The sequence below is a fragment of the Mastigoproctus giganteus genome, chromosome 4 (genome assembly GCF_048544385.1).
Source record: "Mastigoproctus giganteus isolate SK-2022 chromosome 4, ASM4854438v1, whole genome shotgun sequence".
Lineage (NCBI taxonomy): Eukaryota > Metazoa > Arthropoda > Arachnida > Uropygi > Thelyphonidae > Mastigoproctus > Mastigoproctus giganteus.
Genome location: NC_143578.1, coordinates 60,585,177 through 60,612,975, shown reverse-complemented (window position 1 = coordinate 60,612,975; position 27,799 = coordinate 60,585,177). Strand labels below are relative to the sequence as shown.

At 38.9% G+C, this 27,799-nt stretch overlaps 1 protein-coding gene across 1 annotated transcript in view; it reads right to left on the bottom strand.

Annotated features, from left to right (window-relative positions):
• LOC150086763 (uncharacterized) overlaps window positions 1-27,400 on the bottom strand; it is an 86,594-nt gene extending 59,194 nt beyond the window's left edge. The window contains exon 1 of the mRNA XM_090371567.1: window positions 27,346-27,400. The gene's annotated coding sequence lies outside the window, so the exon portion shown is untranslated. The remainder of the gene's footprint in view (window positions 1-27,345) is intronic.
• Between the last annotated feature and the right edge of the window lie 399 nt (window positions 27,401-27,799).

Here is a 27,799-nt window from a genome sequence, read left to right as displayed (position 1 = left end):
GATACAAAGGTTGGCAGGGTTGTTAATGACAGTAATAGCAGAGTGCTACTGCAACAGGATCTAGATAATTTGGGCAGATGGGCTAAGAAGTGGCAACTGAAGTTTAACCTTGACAAATGCAAAGTACTGCATATGGGTAGAAGTAAACCCAGAGAAACGTACCAACTGTGTGGTACTACACTTAAGGTGGTAGAAAATGAAAAAGACCTGGGAGTAATTGTGCAGGCAGATATGAAGGTTTCTGAGCAATGCAGACAGGCTGCCAGGGCAGGTCATGGGGTTTTGTCAATGATATATAGGAATTTTGCTAGCAGGGAAAAGGAGGTGATTATCCCTCTGTATAAGGCAATGGTCAGGCCACGCCTTGAGTACTGCGTACAGGTCTGGAGGCCTCATTTTAGGAAGGATGTAGATTTACTTGAACGTGTACAGAGAAGGGCAACAAGATTGGTGAAGAGAATGAAGGGATCCTCTTATCAAGAGAGGCTTAAGTTCTGCAAATTGCAGTGGCTGGAGACTAGGCACCTGCGCGGTGATCTGATTGAGGTGTATAAGGCCTTGAATCGGTTCAGCACGCTGAATTCTGATGGGATCCTTCCACTTGTTCAGATTACGAACCTAAGGGGGCATAAATTCAAATTAAGAAAGGACAGAGGTAGAATAGATGTGTGGAAATTTGCATTTAGCCAGCGGGTGGTTAATTGCTGGAACAAACTTCCATCTGTCGTTGTGGAAGTTGATAGGTTGAATAAATTTAAGGAGGAACTGGACAGGCATTTGGAGGGAATGGTGTGATTTTTTTTTTTTTTTTTTTTTTTTGGCTGATGCTGCATAAGCTCATACATTTGCTTTCTTGCATCACAAAGATTTGTACCATTCGTGTTCGATCAGATTTAAGTTTAGTGATTGTGCTGGCCACGGCAGTCGTTGGATATCTTCAGTTTCAAGATATTCCTCCATCACTTGAGCTCTATGTGCAGATTGACAGACTCAAACTGTTGGAATATTGATCTTTCTACACACTACAATTCTACAGATTGTACATAATTTACAGGACATCACAGTTTATTGGATGTCACATAGTAAATTAAAAATAAAGATACATATTTCACTTTTTTATCTTTTTTGGAATGCACCTTTTGAGTAGTAGTAGTGGCATGTGATGCAAGAAAGCAAGTGTATGAGTTTATGCAGCATCAGCAAAAAAAAAAAAAAAAAAAAAATCACACCATTCCCTCCAAATGCCTGTCCAGTTCCTCCTTAAATTTATTTAACCTAACAACTTCCACAACGACAGATGGAAGTTTGTTCCAGCAATTAACCAACCGCTGGCTAAAGGCAAATTTCCGCACATCTATTCTACATCTGTCTTTTCTTAATTTGAATTTATGCCCCCTTAGGTTCGTAATCTGAACAAGTGGAAGGATCCCATCATAATTCAGTGTACTCAACCCATTCAAGGCCTTATACACCTCAATCAGATCATCGCGCAGGTGCCTACTCTCCAGCCACTGCAATTTGCAGAACTTAAGCCTCTCTTGGTAAGAGAATCCCTTCATTCCCCTCACCAATCTTGTTGCCCTTCTCTGTACACGCTCAAGCAAATCTACATCCTTCCTAAAATGAGGCCTCCAGACCTGTACGCAGTACTCAAGGCGTGGCCTGACCATTGCCTTATACAGAGGGACAATCACCTCCTTCTCCCTGCCTGCAAAATCGCTATATATCATTGACAAAACCCCATGACGTTCCCTTGGCAGCCTGTCTGCATTGCTCAGAAAACTTCATATCTGACTGCACAATTACTCCCAGGTCTTTTTCATTTTCTACCACCTGAAGTGCGCTACCACACAGTTGGTACGTTTCTCTGGGGTTACTTCTACCTATATGCAGTACTTTGCATTTGTCAAGGTTAAACTTCAGTTGCCACTTCTTAGCCCATCTGCCCAAATTATCTAGATCCTGTTGCAGTAGCACACTGCCATTACTGTCATTAACAACCCTGCCAACCTTTGTATCATCTGCAAACTTCGACACTAAGCCTGATATACCTTTATCAATATCATTGATAAATATACAAAACAACAGAGGCCCCAACACCGAACCCTGTGGGACTCCACTAATAACATTAGTCCACGAAGAGCAGCACCCAAGAGTCAGACAATCTTGGAAAGGGGAAATGACATATGGTGAAAAGGGTGCATGGGGCAAAAAAGGTTGAGAACCACTGATCAAGCAGATTTATAATGATTAAAATTATGTAATACAAGCAGGCTACAGCATGACAATAATAACTAATTTATTCAGTGTAGAAATATATTTTATAACATGCCTTCGAGGTTTGTGTAGTGCGTTGTGATCCCCACCATGTAGAAAGGTCTGCGTTCTTGGACAAGTTTAGATGTTTTAACTTTTTTTTTTCTCTCTCGTTTTATTTATTTATGATTTTTTTTACCGAAAATTCATTTTTTAAATTCTGGTCAACAAGCAAACTTTGCTGAAAATAGAGGCATAATGGCCTTAGGATACCTATAATTAAAAAATATTAGTATATTTTTATATACAGTAGAATTTGTAAATTTAATTGCTCTGTTTATAAATATGGTTCTATATCACAAGCGTAATATTGTAAATTTAAATAATTTATACTAACCATTTTATTGTAATATTACCTTTATTTATTTATTTACGATTATTTACCTTTATTTTAGTTTTATTGTAATTGAACATTTAATTATAATTATATTATAATAACAGAATGTAACTCCTACTAACAATCTACTGTTTAGGGAAAAAATCATTTGGTTAAAAAACTGAATAAATAAATATTTTAAAATAATCCAAGCATTCTGTTAACAAATTAAATCTATAATACTAATCTTCTCTACCACTGGTAATACTGTCAACTTCAGGTTCAGGTTAGTTGGTTGGGATTTCGGTTCCTGTTACTTTGGTTGTATCTTGTTCATACAATAGATCATATCTTATGTTTAGTGCAAGTGTAGGCACCTCCGTAGCCAGGTGGGAAGGAGCAGCAGTGCGTAGCACACGAGGTTCGAGCCCGTCGCCGCCAGATGTGGAAAGGTCAGGGAATGACCACCGCATATTCCCGGAGCAATATGGCCTTAGTTGCTAATGCTCCTAAAAACCAAACAAAAAAAAAAAAAAAAAAAAATAGTGCAAGTGTGCGTTTACGGTCGAGTAAACGTTGAGCGAGCTGAAAAGCCAAGGATAACTCACCAAAAAACCGTACTCACTGACTTCATGTTTTTTTTTTTATGTCACGTAATCGCTTCTTTTGTCCGTAACCGCTTTTTTTTTTTACTCCAAAAATTGGAATTTTTAATTCTTTTAACAAGCAAACTTTACTTAAAATACAGACAATGCTGATACCTCCTAGCCTTAGACTACCTAATTTTAATTATTTGTAATATATTATAAAGCCGTTATTATTAAAGAACCGATATTCATACATATGCACGCGTATACCTGTGTAGTGTAAAACCACACGTACTCTTTCTTACCTGTACTTATAGAAACTATAAAATCTCTTGTTCTTGTCAAATGATTCATTACCTATACATTAATCCTAAGAGCTATACATTAATACTATACATTAATCCTAAGAGCGAACTGAATTCTCGCCGAAATTATATTAACAACAGTACGGTTGGCTATTTGATGCAGAAAAATGTCAGCAAGTCCTCTCCTAATACTGTACTGTTTTATTACCCTTTTAACAGTAGTTCAATATACAAGAAATGGACTTTTATTTGCAGTAAGTAAAATTTCTACCGATCATTATTCGCAGTTAAAAACATTATCGATTCATTTCCCACCAACAATAGAAGACGTTTATTGATACAAAAACAATAATAGTATATTGTTGTCGCACAAGGACGGTCATAAGAGTGGCGTGGTTCATCTAAACGAGCCTGACAGTCGCTGGTCTAATGATGCGTACCTAAAGAGATTTCCCCTTATTCGTTGTGGGATAGAGTGATCGAAAAAGACGGTAGTTTTCTCTTGCCAGGGACATAATCCTCCTTCTTCACGCTTGCTTTCTACCACTTACCCCTCATTACCCGTGAAGGGGACGGAGGAGAAGGAGGGGAGAAGTTTCTTGGGTTCCTTCTGTTTATGTCTGCTCGGGTACGTCTTCTAAATATAGCCGATTACCTTGCTTGGTTAAAACAGATAATATTCTATTTGTGTTTGGTCCTCTTTCATGCTGCCGCTTGTGTACGGGTGTAGCGGACAACCTTTGAATGTGTGGCGGTCGTACGGTTGATGTTGAGACCTCACCTGCGCTGTGGAAGTTCGTTCGCAGTTTGCTTCAAGTACAGCTGCGGCTAGGCACAAAAATGGAGGGTCTGAAATTCATTTTTTGCAAGGGGGGGTGGAAAGTACGGGAAAATCGCGCGTCTGTAGCGATGGCCGTTGACAGTCGTCCCATGCGCCTCCCCAAACGCTGTTCACAACCCAACCACAGTGTTCCTACCTTCCAATTAAGTGGCCGACTGCAACTGGAAAGGGGAGGGAGGGAGGCAAATGATACTTCCATAACCCCCTTTCTTCCCCTAGTGTTGTATACGAACGAAACTACATAAAGAACCCTTGTGAATTGCTGTTGGTTTTTCTTGGGTTTTAAAGTTGGTCGAAATTGCCTTCTAAAAGGTACAATGTGGGAAGGGATGCGAATCAGTATTACTTCACGTGCAACAAAAAATCTATAGATCCCGAGGAGCGAATGGTGAACTTAATCCAGACCAACAGTATCGTGAGTCTCAGTGAATGACAGGATATGATCGATCTCGAGAGGTATGCCATTTAAATGAACGTAACTTGCATCCCACTCAACACACCCCCTCTCTCTCTCTCGCTCGCTTTCTGCGATTGTCCCCGTAAGAGTAGACAGACGAATGTGCAGATGTATGCAAAACAAAGCGTCTTCGTGGGAGATCGTGGACAAGCGATTCAAAAATCTCTTGTCCGTGATCTCAAGCACAAGCTGCTTCTATAAAAAGGAAAATGAAACAAGAATAAATCGAGGCATTACAAGAATTAGCGCCACCTGCATGATAGAATAGGTTATTCATTCATTCTGTTCAACTTTCTCTTCCATTTTATTCATTTTTTTTTTCTTTTTGCCTTTCCCAGCTGTCTATCTCTATCGCACAACAATGATGTATAAAGTCCTATATAATACAATATATTTCCATCCTTATTACTTCGTATTCATAGGTGAGCTTAGTTAATGACATTCTGGCAAATAATTTGAGACAAAAATATAAAATAATATAAACGATTGAAATATTGATGCTAATTAGAAACCAATTATTTTGCCATCATTATTGTGTACTATCTCCTGTTATACGCAGAACCATATCATAGTTAATGAATATAATACAGTATAGCATCTTTGAATGTATCGAGCACTTTAAAGTATTCAATTATCACAGAATTTCTCATAAATACATTTCCTTCTTGTAATCCGGACAGTCACATAGCGTCAAAAGTCTTAACAAAACGCGCTTTTCTTTTAAACTTCTTAAAATAATCAGAATCAAATAAATAAGAAATTAAGAAATGTATACTTGGCTGTTTCTTGAATTTTGGGAACTTGCCACTACGGGAGTTTGATATCCTTCCTACCAATAAGATCTAAAAATATTTCGTTTACGTTATCTGAAAAACATAAATAAATAATTTACGAATCACACAAACCCAACATAAAAAAAAAAAAACTATTATTTCAAACTGTGCAGATAGATTTGGTTTATTTCCCGATATTTTCTCCTGTAGGTGAGCTGTTTTCATACCTAAAGTGGTCTTCATTAATTACCATTATTGTTAATTAAATAATTACTATTAAAATTAGCAATTCTTCCTTTAATTCTATAAAAAATAAAAAGAATAAAACTAGCACAAATGTCATTGCTTTACGACTGGTCCTTTATTTTAAAAAGTTCTTGTGCATTTAAAATAAACTATAAATTTATTAAAAAAACCAAAAAAAAAAATAAACTCATAAATTTCAAATCACAACCATTGATTGTGTTTGCATCTTACCGAATATCTCAAGTACTACAATGGCAACTTACCTGTTAATGGAATTAAAAACAAAACAATAGCATCATCTTATTTCATCATTACCTTCCAAAACATCCATTGTCACATAACACGATAAACTGTCTTACTGAGCTTGGGTTATCACAATACAGTACACGGAAAACGCAAAGCTTCTCTGTGCTCCAAAAAAAAAAAAAAAAAAAAAACGTGTGCTCCAAACATGACAACATGGGAAGCTACCGTTGACCATTGCGGGGTAAGAGAACACGTATGTGAACAAGCGACACGATGGGGAGGGTGGATCCCACCAGGTACTTTGTCGGAACGTCAGTTTTGTGTAGAAGACGCACCTAAGGATAATTCTCGCGCATTCTGAGCAGCCATCCACTAGTTATTCCTACTTTTATGTTAAGGTAACTTAAAAAAAAAAAAAAAAAAAAAAAAAAACGTTGTATTTCATCTCCGTAAAATATCTTTTTTTCTCCCCTCTGTACACTGTCTTGTATATAACTTAAAAATTCTAGAGTGCAACGCACATATGGTTTGTATTACATTGCACAAGCCATTTAGCTTTAAAAAAAAAGAGCATACTTTGAAATAAATTTATTCTACGTAACTATAAAATTCGTATAACAAATATAATAAATTATTCTTTATAAGGCAGTGTTCCAACGCCAGTTTGATTTTAAACGTTAAATAAGTCAGTATGGCTTATTTAACGTATACATATATTAAAACCATTTTGTGGAAGAATGCGATTTCTCAGCTGGTATGAATGGCTTTGATTGCAGCTCGTTGCCTTCAATTTATTTCATTATTCAGATAAATTAATAACATCAGTAGTACATAATTTTGTCAATTAAAAGTAGTAATATAACAGCTTCTAACTTGTCTTTGATTGAAAAGATGAACACCGTCAAGTGAGTCAGGTTTAAATTTGACAGCTTAAAGTCCTGTAAGTAAATAAAAATATGAATTTAAGTGCATCAAAACCCTGCTAAGCGGAATCTTAAGAGGGCCGAAGTACTTTTACCAGAATTTTTATGAATGTTGTATATTATAATGTTGTATATTATTTTATAAGACATCCTTTTTTTATCGGTATGAAACGAATTCTTTGTTACTGTGCTTTCTAATAAGTCCCTCTTAGCATGCTTCATCCATCGAGTTTATTACGGATAAATTTATATTTACTGTAGTACTCGGGGCCTCCTGACATTTAACAATGATTATAATTTATGATCATTCCATGCAACTTTCTTTGCTACTCATCGTTTCTACACTACACTCATCGCTTTTGTGTTTGATTTTTGTGTCATTATTTCAATAAGTGCTTTTAAAAAGTATAAAAAGATTAATAGCGTCTAGAATAAATTATTATTATTATCTGTATTATTTCTCCCTGATTGTGGGTTCCACCTCGTGACAGGTATTGCTACCAAGTACTCAAGGTGGTTATGTTTGGTGTTAGTGTTTGGGCGAGGATCTCTGTGACCTACAGGTTTTCAAGATTGCGACTTTCTGGACTTCCTTATAGGTGTCCTCTGGGAGACCTATTGCTGCTAGACTGTTATGTGGGGTCTTTGGCACCATACCGGTGGTTGACACGATGATATCGGGATGGTCGTTACTTGTTGCATATGACTCATCTCTTTGATCTCCTGCCTTAGGTTCGTATACTTCCTGGTTTTCTCTTCGTGGGTTTTCCGGAGATTGCCAGTGTTGGGCACTGCTATGTCAATTAAATAGGTAGCCTTTTCCTTCTTGTCCACAAAGGTTATGTCTGGTCTGCGGAATTGTCTTATCCGTTATATTAGAGTACCAGAGTAATCAACCCACAGGCTGTACTGTCCCAGTACAGAATGGGGTTGACGACTCTGGTACTGCCTGTTCTTCGTACGTGTAGTACGGTACAGTTTCTTTGATCAACTGGTATTTCCTCGCTAACTTCTGATATCCTAGCTACCTGGTCGTGTCTACGAGTGTACTCAGTCTGGATGATCACCTTGCATTCCGCGGATGTGTTGAATCGTTTCTGAGGCCAGGTGGCATCATCGACATGTGTCATCCGACACTCCGGACTCTGGCGATGTATTTTATATTATTATTCATTTCTGTATTCGATGTATTATTATTATTATAGAATTATTACTTAAATATTTCTCATTTACCATTTAAGCTTGGTAGAATTACGTACTTAGTTTATCGCGGATAGGCCTGACGTAGCCGAGTGGTCAGGAACGATGTGCAATAGTACACTCTTTGAGTGAACATAGTTCAAAATTTGCTGTCAGCTTCCAATAGCCACTTACTGGGGGGGGGGGGACAGGCTCCCCAAATTGGTCTCCCTTCTCTCAACTTCTTCAGTCTGCACATAGCAAACAGAACGATCGTGTTCCCGCTCCAGAAATCCACAAGATAACCCCTCCTCTGTTATCTGAGGCTGAACTTAAATTTCCGTGGAATTTCTTTAGCCTCTGTAGCTGATCCTTAAATTTTTTTATTTATCAGCAAAGCTATGTGTCGCAACTCCACATCCTTCTGCTTTGACTCTGGTTTATAGTAGTGTATCCAGGTGTCATCATTCATGACGATACTACCAAGAAAATCGTCGCCCATAGTCTAATACCGTTCCAGAAAATCGGCACAACTCACTAAGCACACAGGTTCCCTTATCCCGACTGCTTTCAATGCATTAAAGCATCACACATTTCAATGCATCACATTCTCGCACCCATTTCTCAGATTTTAATGCGCTGATTTACCCATATCGGTTATCTTACTCTTTCTCAGTTTCTGTCGATTGCTGCAGTGGGAGGGCGGTCTATCTTGGACATGCTTTTCAAACCACTACTGCCATCACTGATACGCCTAATCCACCACTTAACTGTTCGCTCGTTTGTACCGTTGAACGTTAATAGTGACATTACATTGGCTACCATTAACATGTCCCCATTTACTTTCTTCAAACTTCCGTAAATCTCAATAATTCAATGTTCTCTGCATTCGGGAGCTCCATAACACACTGTTTATCATGTACACACGTCATTATCACCCTTCGTTTTTGCAGACTAACAAATCCCTACCATCTGGCATGGAGTGTTGAAACTTAGCGTATTGTAGAATATTGGCGGTAAAAATTTTAAATTTCACGTGGCGCCATTACATTTTGTATGCAACATAACACGAGCGGAAAATCGGAGGCATTAATTTCGGAGCGGTCCCTGTACATTCTCATTTTTCAAAAATGCTACTATATTTTGTAGCATCACATAGATTCGAACATACGCGAAAATCACCTCTGAGAGAGAGAGAAATTAGATGCTGGTGCTGGTTCAGTTTCTGCAGGCATCGCAGTTTTCTATTATGTTTCATTTCGATTTGGGGTCGAAATTTTGGGCCAATTTCTAATTAAATTCTTAAATTCGTAAAACTAGGTCATGTTTTTTTTTTTATTTATAATTCTGTTTATCTGAATTTTTTTGCTGTTTATTTATGAATTCTGATATGCCGATTATTTCATTTCAGAAATTGAAAAAATCTAATGTGCATGTTAATGTACCTGATCCATGTTTATTATTAAGGGTTTGTCTGTCAGAAAGCGAACATCTCCGTTACCAAAGGAAGTCAATAAATCATCTCAGAATGACAAATCATTTAACTATAATCGCGCTCAAGAAAGATAAACTAGGACACTAGTCTAAAGCGAATGTTTGAATGTCTTTTTCTAGCCAGTTGGTAGAATCGCCATCCTCCCCACACTGGCTGTAGAAGACCTGGGTTCGAGTCCTGTCAATGACGAGAGGAATTTGTATGGGCTTTTTTCGCTACGTGGCGAGTTAGTCGGTCTCAAGCGAGGGTAGCATGTTTTTTCCTTCCGGAAACTCGGGTTTTTCGTCCAGTAAACAGAAAATCGACACAGAACAAATGCAATTTGCAGACAGTGTATACCAATCAATATGGCCTTAGTTGCTAATGCTCCTAAAACCCTACTACAACAACGTCTTTTCGTCTTGTGATCATGATCACTACAATCGCCTCGAAACACAAATCAGATGCAGTCACCCATGATAACTGTATTACACCTTTTCTGATAGCTGTTATCCGTTGCTTGAATATCTTGATGGAAACGTTTCTCCATGCTCTTCACTTACGTCACAAAATTTAATCTGTTAAGTGTGTGTTTGCCAATATTGTAGCTTTGGCATACTAATTTTACTTCCTGTTCAATCACATTTCCAAAGAGGTCTTAATGGTGTCCGCTTTGTTTTATGTAGAAACTTGTACACTACAAGCTTTAAATGCCTGTCAGTTATTTTTTACAACTTCAGTCATTTTTAATTTATTTCAGTTGAACTATGCAGCCGTGGCAGAAGTACATATGTATTCGGATACTCTTACCAAAGAAATGAACAAGAATTACTTGTGGGGTCCTGTGCAAAAATAAATACGGGATATTTTTGTAATAGTGATTTTTAATTTTTTTTTTTTTTTTTTTTAATTTTTACAGTATTCAAATTTTCAAATTTTACAGCTCTTGCAGCGACGATAATGTGGGTAACTAAACATTAAGCCGGCGGTAGGCTCGTTGATAGAAATGCGGAAAAGACGCAGATGATATTATTATTTAGACCATTTGAGCTCGGGGCTCTGTTCGACAGAACCGGTTGAACATGCTTGTGGCCAGCGCTGAACCTGTGCGACTGAGACATATGCAACGCAAAAGCAATGTTTAAAAGTATGCAAGTAATAGCAGGGATATCAGAGCCAAACACAATTAAGTTGCAGCAAGACGCTTCCGTTGTTTCAAAGAGTCTTAATCGTCGGATATTATATAAGAAGTTTGTCATTATGTATGATAGCCATCTGAAAAGTCATCATAATTGATGTAGTGAAAAAGTGGACAGGGTTCCAACGTAACATCTTTGGAAAATATTACATTGGAACTCAGGATGTAAACAGGAGTATCACTAAGTAAAGCATGTCCACCATCCGTAAGGAGCTCACACACGAATGATAGACGTCATTTGCTGTGGTACCTAGCCCATTGTTCTTGAACTATGGAACAGGGGGAAACAAGTTCTGTGGAGCACCGAGTCGCATTTCAGTCTTCAGATCAGATGCTCGAATATGGGTGTGGAAATGCCTTGGGAACGTGAGCTACCGCAACGTGTTGTTACCACAATGAAGTACGGAGGAGGCGGGTTCATAGCATAGGGCTGTTTCTCATGGTTTGGACTCGGACCATTGGATGTAGTATTAAAAACTATTACTACAGAATCTATACTAGCATCTGGAGCAATTCCGTGGAATCACTTTGGCAGTTCTGTGGAAATAGGCCCTCATCCAGAGATAATGCTTCATCCCATATAGAGAAGTGTACAAACTTGAAAAACTTGAATTGAGGACAACGAAGTTCAACAACTCGCCTGACAAGATCAGAGCCCAGACCTGAATCCGATCGAACACCTTCGGAATGAACTGGAACAATGGATCAGGACGCGACCAATACTTTCCTTTTATACAACTGAATTGGGCACTGCACTGAAGGAGGAATGGAATCAATTACTGATGTGGGCTACGAGGAACTGGTTGAATATTCCACGATGGATTCGATGCTGTCATTGGAATAAAAAAAAGTGAGCCGGCACATTTTTAGTTTGTTCATTAAAACTCCCCCTTTTCCAAATGTGACGTGCGCCCGAATACTCTTGGTAGCATAATACATATACTCCATTCAACTGGTTACTGCAAACCCGTTAGAAATTTCCAAATTATCTATGCTTTCAAAATTTTAAATCTTTTATAATTTTTATTAGCAAATCATGTTCAAAATCAGTTCCAAATTTAGTTCTAAGCTGTGTATCAAAAATGCCCTTGTGTATAGACGGCGGTTATAATTAGCGCCCTCACACACTGGGTGGAAAAGAGTTAGAACCCTGTCAATAACGTTAACAATGTCCTGGTCGTCCAAGGCCTGGTAAACACAATTTTAACCGCACTGCATTTACCAGACTTCCTCTTTGGATGTCCTCGCGCTAGCACAGTGGTTATAATCACCGTCTTCCCACAACGGGTGGAAAAATTTTGAGTTCGAAAACATGGCTGAGTTAGTCAGTCTCAGGCGAAATTTCCATAGTTTTTTCATCCAACAAACAGAAAACCATCCGAAGGATTCGCATAATTACAGACAAAATATATTGACACGCCTCATGGTAAAATTGCGCTTAGCACAAATTAACTAACTCGATCTCTCTGGATACATGCTTGCCTCTTTTTGTCTTGTCTTATAAACAGATGAAACTTGGTGTATTACCAAGTTTCATCTGTTTATAAACAGAAGATACTTGGTGTATTAGGAACTTTCGCATCTTGAAGTCCCGTGGTCCTAACAATTTCAGAGTCTTCCTTCAGATGAACTGAGTAAGCTACAGGTAACGTTGGAAATTTATTCCCGTTGGAAAACAAAAGAGCTATCAGGCTTCTTGTTTATCAGTCGATGAAAAAGGGCCAGTACCAGATCAATAGCAACTTCTTCGAAAAAGACCATTCGCATCTGAGTAGTAATATATAGAAAATCAACAACTACATAGAACGATGCGAAAGTGAAATTCCACTCTTTTAGATCTGATGTCAAGAGCTTTGTACTAGGTTTGATGAGACCTAAATAAATAAGTCACTGACTTATGGGGGTTCGAAGCGGCGGTCTTCACGGGAAAGCATGGCCGCATGCTGCAAGGACTATGGATAGGCGTTGGTAAGAGCTGGTTCGGGAAGATATTCGCACCCGTTGCCAAGGTTACTAGAGCTACCAGACGAACATCAGCACGGGACAAAAAAAAAAAAAAAACACAAAAAGAAAAACTGTTAACTCATCCACCTCATGTATATTATATCATTTATAATTGCGTGTGTTCTCTGGTTGATTTGCCTGTTTTGCCGAACGAAAAACCTACGTTTCCGGGAGAAAAAGCCTTGCAATTATCGCCTGAGACCGACTAACTCAGCCACAGAGTGGAAAAAAGCCCATAAAAATTTCTCGCGTCATTGACGGGCTTCGAACCCATACCTTTTCTATTCGTTGTGGGGAAGACGGTAATTATAACCACTGTGCTACCTCAAGGACATCAGACAGGACAATTTTTAATGGGTAATCATCAAGTACAACACCGTACTCTTTGTCTAGTGCTTTGTGTATATTGTCGTAAAACCCATACTTTTGCCATACATTTGCCATGTCCCAACCAGATGGCACAACCGTAGCCGAGTCGTCAACTGCCAGTATACAGAGTTATTCACGCTGCGTATTCGAATCCTCTCCAAAATACAATAATACTCTTAGTTTCTGTCTTGCGAATTTCCCTGACGCTATGCGGCCGACCTGAAGTAGAAACAGAAAATTTATTTACGAGAAAAGTTTATTTATTTTCGTAGTTAAATATATATTTCAGCAAGATGCTGCTTGCCCATATTTGCAGAAATATCCAGTGTCTTCTTGATATTAAATAAATAAATAAATCTTTATTGTGAAGTAGAATTACAGCACAATATCCCATCACGGCGACGAGCGCCAGGGGTTCACATAAGTACAAATTCAAATGGCTACAAAATATAGCGAACACATACAAAAGGCTACAAAATACAGATTACAAATGCAAAAAGAAATACAAATACATCATAGAAACAAGGAGCTGAACACAAATAAAGAAAAACAAATACAACTTGGCAGTGATTCAGGTTTCAAGAGCTTTGATAAAGTTGTGTCTGTCCTTCTTTTTACTTATTATGGTGTCGATGTCGGCGTCCACACGGTTGAGGGCAGCGAGCATCTGCTTGGGCAGAAATCTATCAGTGAGTACAAGCCTGTTGTGGTGAGCCACAAGTGCTGGTACCGACCTTAGGCTTGGCTGTGGAATCCTCCACAAAATCCTCCTCAAAAACTGAAATCCTCCTCAAAAAATACATGCCTTGCCTCGAGGAAATGAACATTTTCTGATCAATGAGGAAGACCAGTACCACGCTTTTTCTGCCTTCGCCCATGATCTCTTCACCAGAAGAAGATCACTGGTACAACGTCCTGGAACTGATGCACATTGATGAACACTCTTTCTCATATCAGGCCTGACGTAGCCCAGTGGTCAGGAGCGAGAGTGCATAGCACGCGTTCCTTGAGTGGACCGGGGTTCAAGCCCGTGACTACTAAATACGATAAATATTTGTATTGACGATTTATTGTAAACTCTACTGACTTGGTTGTCGTGCCGGAGTATAAACAGAAAATTTATTTATATACTGAACATCTTCACCTAGATTGTGACCACTTCTAGCTACTGGACTTGACATTCAGGTCGCTTGAATTATTTCATCCGTGTCTCTCTTGATACGTGATTGCCTTCCCACCCCCTCGAGGGGCCTCTTCTTCCCCTTCCGCTTAGGTGAGAGAATTCCCACCTAACCTGTGGAGGATGCCTTCCCTTACATCCTCCGTCGCTCTGTCTATACTTCCTTTCCTTTACCCTCTCCAGTACATCCTGTACTCCCTGTACCCTATTATTTTATATATACCTTTTTTTTTTTTTTTTTTTTTTTTTTTACTTGGTCTCTTTCCAGGAAGCTCAGGTGACCTGGAGGAGACTAGCCAGAGAATTATGGGCAGCCTGGCTACCTCCTAGTGGTGTGTGCGGGCAACGTGGGGTCCTATCAGGGGCCCTGCGGCCAAAAGCCAGGACACCCAACAGAACCCAGCACAATACTTCATTTACAACACAGAAAATTTTTCTGGCTTTCACAGTGATACTGTTTGTCTCCACAGAGTATATATGGCGCAGATGTGGGAAACCACCGGAGGCGCCTTTCCCCCAAAACTATGAAATGTGGAATCCTCCAAGAGCAAGCATTCCAAATATTTGGAGATGATATTTGGCCTGAGATGAGTTTGGCTGTGAAGACCAGCCTCTTTTCAACGATCAGGAACTTCAACCTCGGGATGTCGAGTGCTTGTGCCATCATGGTAGTTGTGGTAGCGGGAGGTAGCCGAAGCTTGTTATTCGCCCATTTCAGTAGCCAGTATTCAGCAGTGTACACCCGCTTAAGGTTTGTATGTGCAGCAGAGGCCCATATTTCTGCACCATAGAGAATGGCAGGGTAGACGGTGGAGGTGATGAACCTTTTAACAGTGGCAGGATGTCGGACGTGTAGCAGCTGCTGCTTTGAGATCCACCGTAGACGAGAAAATCTGGTACTGTGTTTGTCGATCTGGTTGACAAAGGACATCTTTTGGTCGAACAGAACGCCAAGGTCTGTGTGCGAGGGTACGTTTGGTATTCGTACCCCTGCGAGTGAAACGTTGAGTACTGTCGGCATGGATTTAAGGGAGAATAAAACCTGAGCAGACTTCAGAGGGTTAATTTTTAGATTGAAGTTTGCCAGGTACAATTCTAGATCCTTAAGTTGGGAATTGATCCTGTTGCTGAGCTGGGCGGGGTTGTCGCCAGGGTTAATTGGAGTCAGCAGTTTGAAGACATCGGCATAGCATAGGAGACCATTCGTTGAGGCAATAATGGGCACGATGATGGCTGTGAACAGGACACCAGACAGTAAGCTTCACGGCACGGTTACCCGATCTGTCTTCAGGAGATCATGCTTGGGACAAAGTAGGATGTTGCCTCAGAAAGTGGAAACTTTCCCAGTTTAGAGCACAATTGCGGCAAGCGTAGGGAAATCTTCCACAGGATGACAATTCATTTGCCTGCGGAAGTTATATGTAGCTCCTAATTTTGAAGTAAGGAGTTAATTTTGACTTTCAGATATAACTATTTCTTCTTAAGTTGATACCTTTTTTATATGCATGGTTTAAGCTAAATATAATTTTTTCTATTCTGTTCTCTGGGACTGCTATAAGTCAGCAAAATAAATGTAATATAATATTATTATATAAATAACTTAGTTTAATTTAGTATATAAGAAATAGTATATTAATTAATTTAATATAATTTACAGTGAATTGCTAGAATTTTAAACGTATTTTCAAATACGGATGCATTAATGTATTCTGGCAGATTTATTGATTCAATCATTCTAACCACGTGCAGTTGTTAGTGTATATATATATATATATAATATGTATGTGTGTGTGTGTGTGTGTATCATTAAATTGGATCTTTCAAAGTTAACGAAAAAGAACAGATGCTTTACTAAAGTTATTTGAAAAAATACACTTGCAAGGATTGAGATGTTATCATCTCGATACATACTTAATGTATTAAGCCTTCACAACGTTTCGAGTTTCTGCTGAAACCCGTATTCAGTTTCTGCACTGTATTCCCTTCGCAACCATTATTTGGTCTGAAGAAGTTTCGCTACAATCCCGAAATATCTTTAGTATGTATGGAAATGATAACATTTCAATAAACAACTTGCACGACCTCAGACGTAGTAAAAGAGGTTTTTTTTTTTTTTCAGTTAATTTGGTTAAGTTTCAAAGTACGCACCCCCTCCTTTATTTTGTGGGGGGTGAAAAACAATGATATTTTTTTATATTTTTTTAGTTATTGTTTTATTTATTGTTCTTATTTTTATTTCGTTTTGTTTCCTATTATGTGTTTGTCCACTTTATTCTTATTTCCCCCACTTACGCATCTGACTTTACTTCCTAGGAGAATTCCAGATTAGTGGGAACTTCTCAGTTGTGTATAATTCCCTTCGGAAAGGCTGAGTGTTCAGGAATGACAAACAACGCACACATTAATATATAATATGACATAGTTTATTTACACTTATATATACAACATAATATGCAATTGAATAAAAAACATGTAATATGCATACAAAGTTAAATATAGGATACCTTGCAAATATTATTCTTATATTAACAATCAGTATGCTACTTTCATCATTATACTCTGTGTTCTCACCATTCTGTTACAATAACTGAAGACCAATCTTAATTTTCCTGAAGTCTCTATTTGTTATTAGTCTTTCAGTTGGACCAACAATTCTTCATTAATACAAACACTATATTCAATTACCTATCCTTAAAACATTCAAAGATTCTCACTATAAACTTTATTATCCTTCTAACATATTATAATCATTTGAACAACAATTTAATCTATTACTTATCTTCCGTTTCTCTTGCATTTTACAATAACCATTTTGAATTAATTAACTCTGTTAGTATATATATATATAATTTACTTAAGGGATAATTTATCTATCAATTTACTTCTAGTGCTATCTCTGTTTTTCATTAATTAATCACTATACTGTTTCACTAAGAGTCCTTGTTAACTTACAGTACTTACTATTATCTTTTTTCTTTCCTTTGCTTTCCGGGGTGGTTTCAAACTTCCATTTTTGGCTCACTGTGGATCTCCTTCATCAGCTACACTTGAATTTGCTACAGATGATTTTTAGGAACTCTTTGCTGCACTGGGACTGGCGTTCTTTCTCCACCTTATTCGGGCTACCATCCATTCGCTGCTTCCTTCCTTCTCGTTGAGCCACTAATTTTTAGGGTTCGTTCCGTCTAATCGGCTAGCACTTTTTTGCCTTCGCTACCTGTTAGCTTCGATACAGGATCTGCTTCCTCCTGTCTGGGACATCAGAACTCGATACCTTCATCAAAAGGGACTTCTTCCTCTCCTAAGCACTTACGCCTTCGCTGATTTTTATCACTCCATCCTTTTACTTTCTCTTTATTTTTGTTTTTCCACCTTGTTAAAAACACCTTCTCAAAAAGGAAACCTCACAGACTCACCTTTTTCCACTCCGGTTCTCTCTTTTTTGTTCATCTCAATTTCTGTACCGCCTACATATGTCAAATACGCCCTAGTTTTTAGATTAACCAATCTTACTCATTTTATCAACTTTTTCTCTCTCTTCTTATTCGCTAATTTTAATTTCCTCAAGCTGATTCCTTGTTGCTCGATCCAACTTCTCAATTTAAGAAGTCTGCAAACTTTCTCAGGCTGTCAGTACCTTTGAAGTCAGCCGCTTATAGTTACACTGTAGCAGACTAATTTCCCACGATCTAAAAACTTGCCATCACCGACAGCCAGAGCCAGACTTCCATCTAATTCCCAGCATTGTTTCGTATTTTACTATCCAGGTGTCTTCAGGTGTCACTGATTAAAGAAATGTCCCGACAGTAGCATGGTCCTTCGCGCCATTGTTTACCAAAGTTAACACCTTCTACTAATAACAGTTGCAACCAGTTTCCATTGTTTTGGATGCTCCTGTGCGCTGGGAACCGAAGTACACCCCTTCCTTGCCATTAGCCTTTGTCAAGCTAAACGCTGACCTTCATAAACGTTATCTAATTTAATCCTTGCCAGTGATCTTAGTAATATTCTTAACTTGTAATGTTCCGCTCCCCCATATTGCTTTATTATAAGTTTTACTTTAAATAAATCTCCCTCTTCCACAAAATATTATATTTGTAAGATTTTACATCTTACAATTTATTTAAAAATCCCTTGAATAATAAAAAAGTATTATAAAATAGTGTGATTTTAGTTTTCTGAGGGCCTTTTGTATATTTACCTATTAATTTACTTCATTTTAGCAAAAAACGAAAAAAAAAAAACTGCCTTTTTTTTGTCCTCGCTTTTTCTAATTATTATCGGGGTCAGCGTTTTTTTTTATTGTTTTGGCATGCAATTTTTACGGCCGGATGCCCTTCCTGATGCCAACCCTCACCCTTTATCCGGGCTGGGGATATGCGGTGGTCATTCCCTGACCTCCGCATTCGGTGGTTGCGGGCTTGAACCCCGGTCTAATCAAGAAGCGTGTGCTATGCACTACTGCTCCTGCCTACCTGGCTACGGAGGCGCCTCTATTTTAACAATAATTCGATTAACTAAGATTATAAATTTAGTAAGGAAAATTAGTAAATTTATAATCTACATCAAATAAAACACTTCTTTTTTTTGCGGATTGGTTTATGCAATTATATGCAGTGAAAAAATTCTGTACAGTACTGCAACCACATCAGAACATCTGCTTGTGTAGTGTGCACTATGGGTTTATTTTATTCGACTCGGAATTAGTACACTTTAATTTTAAAAATTGTTACAAATTATCTTGCAAATTAACGAGAATTTAATATGATGGCTACTGTAGGTGTTCATCAAAGTAAACAAAATAACATCTCGCCAATAAAGTAAAAATGGCCTAAGTGATAAACATTTATCAAATCTCTCCATAAATCTCTCTGAAAGTTTTGCTATATGCATGCTAATGTTAACTGCTTTTTTATTGTTTATCCGTGGCTTCTAGCCAAATCGCTGTTGTATATTATGCACATTAGGGATTAATGTTACTTTTTTTTCTTTTTGCCACCTTACTATTCGTAAGCGGTAGTCCAACAAGGCTACTTCGGCTCGAAATTTAAATTAGGCTTCCTATCTAGCAAAATATGACCGTGGCAACTAATGTTACTTGAGCAGTTATAAAAGATTTTAACACTCACTTTACTGAGGCAAATTGCTTGCAAGTTGTGACAAAGGGAATATGTAGTTCGATTTGGTTTCAAAACGAGGCTTTAGCCTATTGAGAATGCTTGTGTAACGGAAGGGAAAGGGAAAATGAATTTTCCCCGTTTGGCAAGGTGCCAGACTATTCTAAAATATAGGCCAAAAGTTTTTATCTCTCTCTCTCTCTGCGTTTCTTTTATGGACTCCCAAGAATGTCTGAGTTGAGAAGAGCATTCCACTCTCTTGCACATTATGTGACCCCGCAGTTGTCCGACGCACGTGCATCCCAGTCCGAAGAAAGGGCTATACAAACTAGCGATGGGCGTGGGTCTACACCGCACACATTCACTTTAATTTTCCGTCCAATTCTGCATCGCAAAAGAAAAGCATAGCAGTAGCAATCCACAGGACGACACTACTGAATCCTCCGCCCCATTGCGCGGCTCGTTCTGTGCACGTCACTGCGTGGCGGCGCGGTGATGAGTCGACGGGGAGTATGATTCCGCTCTCCGCAGCCGGCTGCACTATTGACCGGGGGCCTGGGAACCGTTCGCTCGCTACTGAGATGGACAATCGGTGGGGAGCCACCAAGGGCTTTCCCACCTGCAGCGTTCTCGGCTTCGCTGCCAGCCACGTTCTCATTCCCTTATCGGGCCGTCTATCTTTCAGGCGAATTTAGGCGATCAAAACGACCGTACCTGGACGACCGCTTATCTTCAGCGGCCTGCTGTAAGGTTTGATTGGCCGATAATCCCCGCTTTGCGGCTACAAGAGATTCCACCGACCGCCGACGTGAAAATAGAGTCGTCACGTTTAGAAGGCTCTTCTCAAATTACAAAGTGGTTACGGTAGGTGGGGGAGATGACCCAAGCATGACCCTGGTATGTGAACTTTGCCCCATCACCACTCGAAGCTTTCCGCACCTGGCAAAAGGCTGATGGGAATGATATAAGAAGATGCAACGAGAGACGAAAGTCGTGAAACGACTGCGGGTGGAAAGGGAAAACGGAGACCAGCCTGAAAGAAAGTGGAGAGCGGTTATAAAGACGTTACTCTTTAAAAGGTTTTTTTCCTTCGTCCACACAAGAGAGATTTCCATACTCGCTGAATGAAGGAAGGAGTGGTGTTACGTTAATCATAAGTGTGTCTGAAAGACAGTAAAATCATTAAACAAAATGAGTTTTAATGAACCAAATCAACACCGTAAGAAACCATTTGAATGTTATACCAACAAGTGTAAATAAAAGTTGGAAGTCAACAATGCAAATAAAAGCTTGTGAAAGCCATGCAGAGTGAACAAATGTAAATAAAAGCACGTGTAAGCTGCATGAAATTAACAGAAATGGAATTTGCACAAAATCAGAATTGTAAAGGCAAGAATGAGAGAGCAAAAGAATGTAGATTTATTTTAGTTTCTTTATTTTTATTTTGCATTCTGTAAAAGCAGATATTATGTTGATCGTTCAACAGCGACTGTAGCTACTGTCAATAACTTGCCATTAACAAAACAATGGTGGTTATTAATAGAGCGTATTAGCAATGAGGCAGACTAAGAAGCTGTTTAGAGTGGTTAAATTTTAGGGCAGTAAATTATAAATTTTTTCATTAACTTTTAAATCTGTACCAGTTTAACCCTGAAAAATAATCTCCTCTTCCTCAGCCCTTCCATTTAAACCAGATCCGTGATGTACTCTGAAATAAGCTGATGCCAGTTATGTAGCTTGCAATTTCTGTAGCTGTTTTCATTAAAATTCAGCGAGAGATAACCTGATCTTTTAATTTTGTATGTATATTTAATCGTTTTTGTACTCTGTTAGAAAAAGAAAGAATATAACCAGAGATGAATAGGTCCGTTTGGTGAACAAATTAAATAAAGCAACCATGTGACAAAATCAGCTGAAAGAGGTTAGTAGTGCAGGATAGGAACGACGGGGGTAGTAATAGTGTACGTCCTTGCTGCTGTCCGCGAGGGAGTGATAATTATTGTTAGAAGTGCTTGAGCGCATGCTAGTCACTACAACTACTGCCGTCGGAGAAGGCGATCCGGTCCTTTCAAACACTTTAACGCCACTTTTACGAACCTTGAAGCAGTGCCACCTTTTGACAGCTCCTCTAACACGGTGTAGGAGAAGAATAGTCGCACCAAAACCTACTGCACGAATGTGAACAACTTGTGCAGATCCAGTAAGCGAACACGCATACACGCATGTAAGGTCTGCTTCTTCGCATTAACATGTGTGGACCCGCGGCTGTTGCACGTGCATTTGCTGCGTCCATGTAGCCCTGTTGTGTCGGTGCAAAGAGGTTGCTTTGAAGAGCGCGCGGTCTATTCATGCATTCTTTACTTTTCTCGCAGGAGTCGTCGTACAATGGAAGCCGGAATAGGGAGGCTGTGCCGGGAGAGTGAATGTCGAACACGGGACCTAAGTTCATGCAGGCGGAAAGGAACGGACCACAACATTCACCTTCCTCCCCCTCCACTCTATCTTTTCCTCCCCTTCCCCCCAAAGCTTGTCCCTTGACAATCCGACAAATCTCTCACTTTACAGCACCGCTGACAAAAGACGATTGTGGAGAAGCAGGCTAATTCCCTACCGATGAACTGACTGATGGCGGTTATGTGGTGTTGTGTCTACAGGCCACTCTGTCATATACATTCCCCCCCCCCTTTGAATCCCCCATTCGCGAACGGGTCTAATCCTTGGTTCTTCCCTTCACACATAAGCCACCGATATGGCAACCGAACAACATACACTACTAACCCTGGATTTGCCTTTCAAATTTGTTTGCCTTTTTTGTAGGACACAAGTAGTTCTTCACGAAAAATGTGTATTGATGGTGACATTGCTTGGACACACGGCAGACCTCCGTATTGTCACTCTTTCTGGTATTTAGAAGGGGAGTGACTGCTGTGAAATCGGCATTGACCCATAGTGTGTAGATACGGACACAACTGTAAAACCTACTATTTCTGTCTCAGTGAAGGCAATAGGAATGTAAGTTCCCTAGAACGAAAGGCTCCAACTGAATTAACTATCCTATCCCCATCTATAATTCCTTTCCACCTTCGCATTCCTGAAATTATTCTGGATGTTTCGGGCGTGATAAGTTGTAATTATCTGTAAGAAAGAGAAGCTATTTTATTTCCCCACATTGTAGTAGAGGAAAGATTGCGTTACGTGCTGCACTTCTCTAACCATATGTGACCTCTCCGAAAAACCAAATTCTAAACCAACAGGTTAACAAGAAGCAATCTGTTCATGGACCATCATCGCAAGCCAGATACCAGAGTATTCTGATATTCATTAGCCATACTGATAAAAGTATCACACATTTAGCGTCAGAGTTTTCTGATGACACATATGTGGTCGGAACGGTTAGCAGTAATGAACAGAATATGCTATATCAATAAAGCCCAGATTACACCAGCCTAGAGGATAGTCTGAAAATATGGAAGCTAAAATATATATCAGTAATACAAAGTCTTTATTTGGTAGCGATTAGCCCAGTTAATTTAGGTCTATTACTCAGTCAATAACAAACTTAAAGTGGTCGAAAATGAAAGATTTTGGATCAGTGACGCACAGATCGAGTTAATTAAAAGACATACGAGGGGGTATCAAAAAGTTCGTACCCTTACCTAGAAATAATAGCACTGGAACTTTAATCCTTTTCTATGTACTATCCATGTATAGTAACACATTTCTCCCATCTATGGATCAGTTTAATGCTTTCATCATAGAAGTCCGCACTTTTTTCCTGAAACCACGATTCCACTTCATTGTTGACTTCCTGAGACGAATCAAAGCGGCGTCCACGCAATGGTTTCTTCATTTCTCGAAACAAGAAGTCTGACGGTTCTAGGTCAGGAGAATAGAGTGGGTGCTGCAGAAGCACAAATCCAACAGTTGGCGAGAACATTGCATTCGACATTGCTTCTGCAAAGGTGTCAGTAATCTTGGAACCCATCGTGCGGAGACCTTAGACATGTGCCAATGGTTATGTAAAATGATTGGCTTGTTTGATTCCGTGGCTGAGTTAGTCGGTCTCAGGTATAGATAGCAAGGTTTCCTTCCCCCGGCAACTCTGGTTTTTCGTACAGCAAAAACCAGCACAAATCGACCATAGAACACACGCAGTTTACGGGCATAATGCACAGTGCATGGCAAATGAACTTAATTATTCGAGTGGCCTAAAAATAATAGCTAATAGCTTGGTCATGTAAAGTGCTGTGGGCAAGCCCATAACTAATTCCCACTGCATTTGCGATGAAATGAATTGTCACGTGTCTGTCATTCAGCACCAGCTGCTCAACCTTTGCAACCGTCTCGCTGTCTGTGGACGTTGATGGCCTTCCTTCTTTTGGCTCTTCAAAGACACTTGTACGACCGCACTGGAACTCCCGTTTCCACCTTTTTACAATGTCATAGGATGGACAATTCTGCCCATACACAGCTTTCATTTCTTCGTCAATTTCATGAGCTTTCTTGCCCTGCAAATGCAGGAACTTGATCACTGCTCGATACTTCACTTTATCAACCATAGCGTCCTTCCTCAGATTCCGGGCTTCACCTCCAGTGTGCTTCACAGGAACATTCCGGGCTCCACCTCTGGTGTTTCTTTCCAGAAACATCTACTTAAACGCCCTATTCTGCTGACCTAGATCATCTACGGAAATGACATTTCACATGTTAGTTATTGAATATGTAGACAACTTATATTAAAAACAGGCATCTTTCCACTGATGTTTTATCTAGGTCAGGGTACGAACTTTTTTGATACCCTTGTATCTTTAGGTTCGAAGATCCATACTCTGTAATTACATTGTTTGTTTAAAACTTGTATTCCCCAAGTTGAATTTATGTCACCCACATAATACCAACCTCACGAGTAACAGTGAAATTCTTCAAAGGAATATTATTAGGTATCTAACCAAAAGCAAAAGCAGCCTATATACTATTATAGTATTTTCTGCACGCAACTATTCAATTATTTCAAGCTTCGATTACTGTACGTCTCTCTCTCTCCATCCATCCACACACACACTTCTTTCCAGAAACATCTACTGTACTTACTTAAAATTCACAATATGCATAGTGTGGCCGCCGACTATATTTTACATTGGGAAAAATTAACCTTATAAAAAATTATCGTGAAAAAACTTGCATCGTCATGGAACTTAATATTTTTCTTAGAATAGTGTATTCCGTTTATTTTTGAAACAACTGGCTGGGCACAAATTTTCTTGCTTTTTTTTAAGATTGAGTACCAAGACTTGCAATTTGTTAGTGTTCTTCGGTACTTCAGATTCTACGGTTTCTGTGTTTATGCGCCCTAACATACATGCGTAAAGCGCCTATTGTCTTTACCATGTCCGTCCATCCGTTCGCATGTAATAACTCGACTCCTAGTGGATGGATTTTCATAAAATATTATGTTTGACTCTTTTAGAAAGATTTGTCGAGGCATCCCAAATTTTATAAAAATCGAACCAATAGAAATCCGGAAATTATTTTTTTTGTCCGTCCGCCAGCAATAACTCGATTTCCATGGATGGATTTTCATGAAATTTTATATTTTACTCTTTTAGAAAGATTTGTTCGACCTCTCCATTTTTCATTAAAATCAGACCAATAAAAATCCGACAAATTACAGTATTTATTATTTTTTTCTTGCATATAAACACAGTTTATCTATATACCGTTTATTGTATCTGAAGCTGATTATCATATTTATTGCTGATGGATGGGGAATATGGAGGATGCGTAGCAACGCAATATTTTCGGTTCGCACATAAAAAATCGTCGCTTTTTTGCTTTTGTTTGTTATAAATCGTGAATTATTACTATTTGTTAACGCACTGTGTACATTAACTAACTTGCTGAATACTGACATTTGGATACTATTACGTGTAGTTCTTTACCATCTGTTTTGAATTGTTGAATATTCTTTCTCTGCTGTTATATTTGGATAAACCAAGTCGACTGAAAGTAAATCTAGTTTCTCCATCCCATCTTCGAATTAATGAATTCAACATTGTAGATTAATCCATCTTTTGATGTACGTTATTGTTGGGCACATACCCGTCGACATTTTCCTTAAAATAAAAAAAAATTCGCTATTTCTGAAGGTGCATTACCTACATTGTATTGAGTGTTGTATAGAGAGAGAGAAAGCGGGGCCAGGGTTGAGCAACAGCTGATATGATAAGGCAACCAAACCAGACTCTTGAAGAACAGACATGATTGGCTGTACTTTCTTCATAAAAACCAACAGCGTTTTCATCTCTCCCAAAATGCGACAGAACTAGATAGATCGATTGATGGCAGACCGTCGAGTGGGGCGGGGGAAAGAAGCTTAGAAGACCCACATTTATGGGTTGACGCACATAAAGTAATGTCTATGCAGACGTCAAAAAAAAAACTCTAGCCAATAGAAAAAAAAATCTTGTGCATTCATATTGTTTCGATGTTGGCCGATGCGAAACAAGATTTTTTTTTTTTTTGCTTAACACCGTGTTATCCCTTCTGATGTCAGGATTGTAACGTTTTCTTCCGAGTACATCATTCTCTCTCTCTCTCTCTCTCACACACACACAGATACACAAACCAAACTATCGCCTGCATACCCTTTACAACCTTAAAGAGACTATGTAAGTGATGATCGAAACTGTCGCACTTAGCACTGCACATAATTATTCAGTAAGCAAGCACACACACATCTTCCCCTCCTCCAGCATTCTTTTGATTTTATTAAGAACCTGCTTTTAAGCTATGTGTTTAATGATTTTACACTTCTTTGCAGTGTATTTCATTGTCTATCGTGCAGTGATGGTACCAGGACTGCCAAACAACATATCTTTAAAAAAATAATAATAAATAAATAAAAATAAAAAAAAAAAAAAAATATATATATATATATATATATGGTAGAGCTCGAATCTATTAATTTTATTGATTTTGCCAAGGATGAAAACTGAACTACTCATATTCATTCCTCGGATAGTAAAAAAAAAAAAAAAAAATATATGCATATTTTTTAATACCGTTGTATTATTTGATTGATATTTGCAAACAAGTTTATAGTCCACAGAGAGTTTACTTTCTCTAAAGATGCGTTATAAAACAAGTTCACTGAATTCACTTAATTTACAAATATTATTTACACAAGAGGTAATCTTAAATTTCGTAATGGAGGATTTTTCGGCTATCTGTAGGATAGCCGAAAGTTGCTAAGCCTTTACTATCTCACTCAACAACGATCCAAAAAAACCCATTTTTTTTTATGAGGTTAGGTTTTTCTTGTAATTACGACTCTGTCTCCATGTTTCTCAACCTGTTTTTGAAGCCGCGGACCCCTTCCCCACCATGAAATCTCGCTGCTCCTGTACCCATTAAATAAACTTATGCATATTGCGTATGAAGACTACAAATTGTCATTCACAGTTTACAGAAGAATACGATGCTTGGACTTCTATGGATCCCAGTTTGTTTGCTGAAGAAACACTGCGCTATAAGACGTGACATCTGATCATAACAGTTAAGTGTCACTAAAATAATTAAGAAATATCACAGCTTTATATGCTTATCTTTTTGTTTGCATTTTCTTTCTCTCCCCCCACCCCCCACCCAAAGCGCAGCGTTCAATGTCATGCTGAAGAAAGCAGATCGCCAAAGCTATCGAATAAAAGTAACCAAAAACTGCATTTAACAATTAAAACTCACTGGCAAATAAAACAAAAGGTAATCTTTCTCTTTCTGCTTGCAGTTCGAATGAGGATTAAATAGAATGCTCTTACCTCTCCCAGTAATATCTACCTATAGGAAGGGATACGCACCGTTGGCGAACATCTTTCGCACTTGTAACTGGTATTCCAATCACTAGGTGGGAGTATCCACCATCTCCAAAGTAGCACGGAACGCGCAGCATCAGTTACCGACGTAAGAGACGGGTGAATGCATGCACGTGGGGGGAAGGAGAGAGAGAGAGAGAGAGGAGGGGAAAAAAGAAAAAAGATTCACTTGCTATTGGCGGATTGCAAGGATGGTCAAAGGATAGTTGCAACGAAATGGGTATGCCTTGGCGACAGTGTCCGCCAGACAGACACCAATCTCCCCGCTTCGTGGTCACGAAGGTCAAAGGGCAACTGTAAATCCCTTGATAGATGAAAAAAAAAAAAAAAAAAACAAATAGAGACGGAAAGAGAGAGCGTTGTTGCGTATATACAGGTAGTGCTCTGGCTATTTGATGCA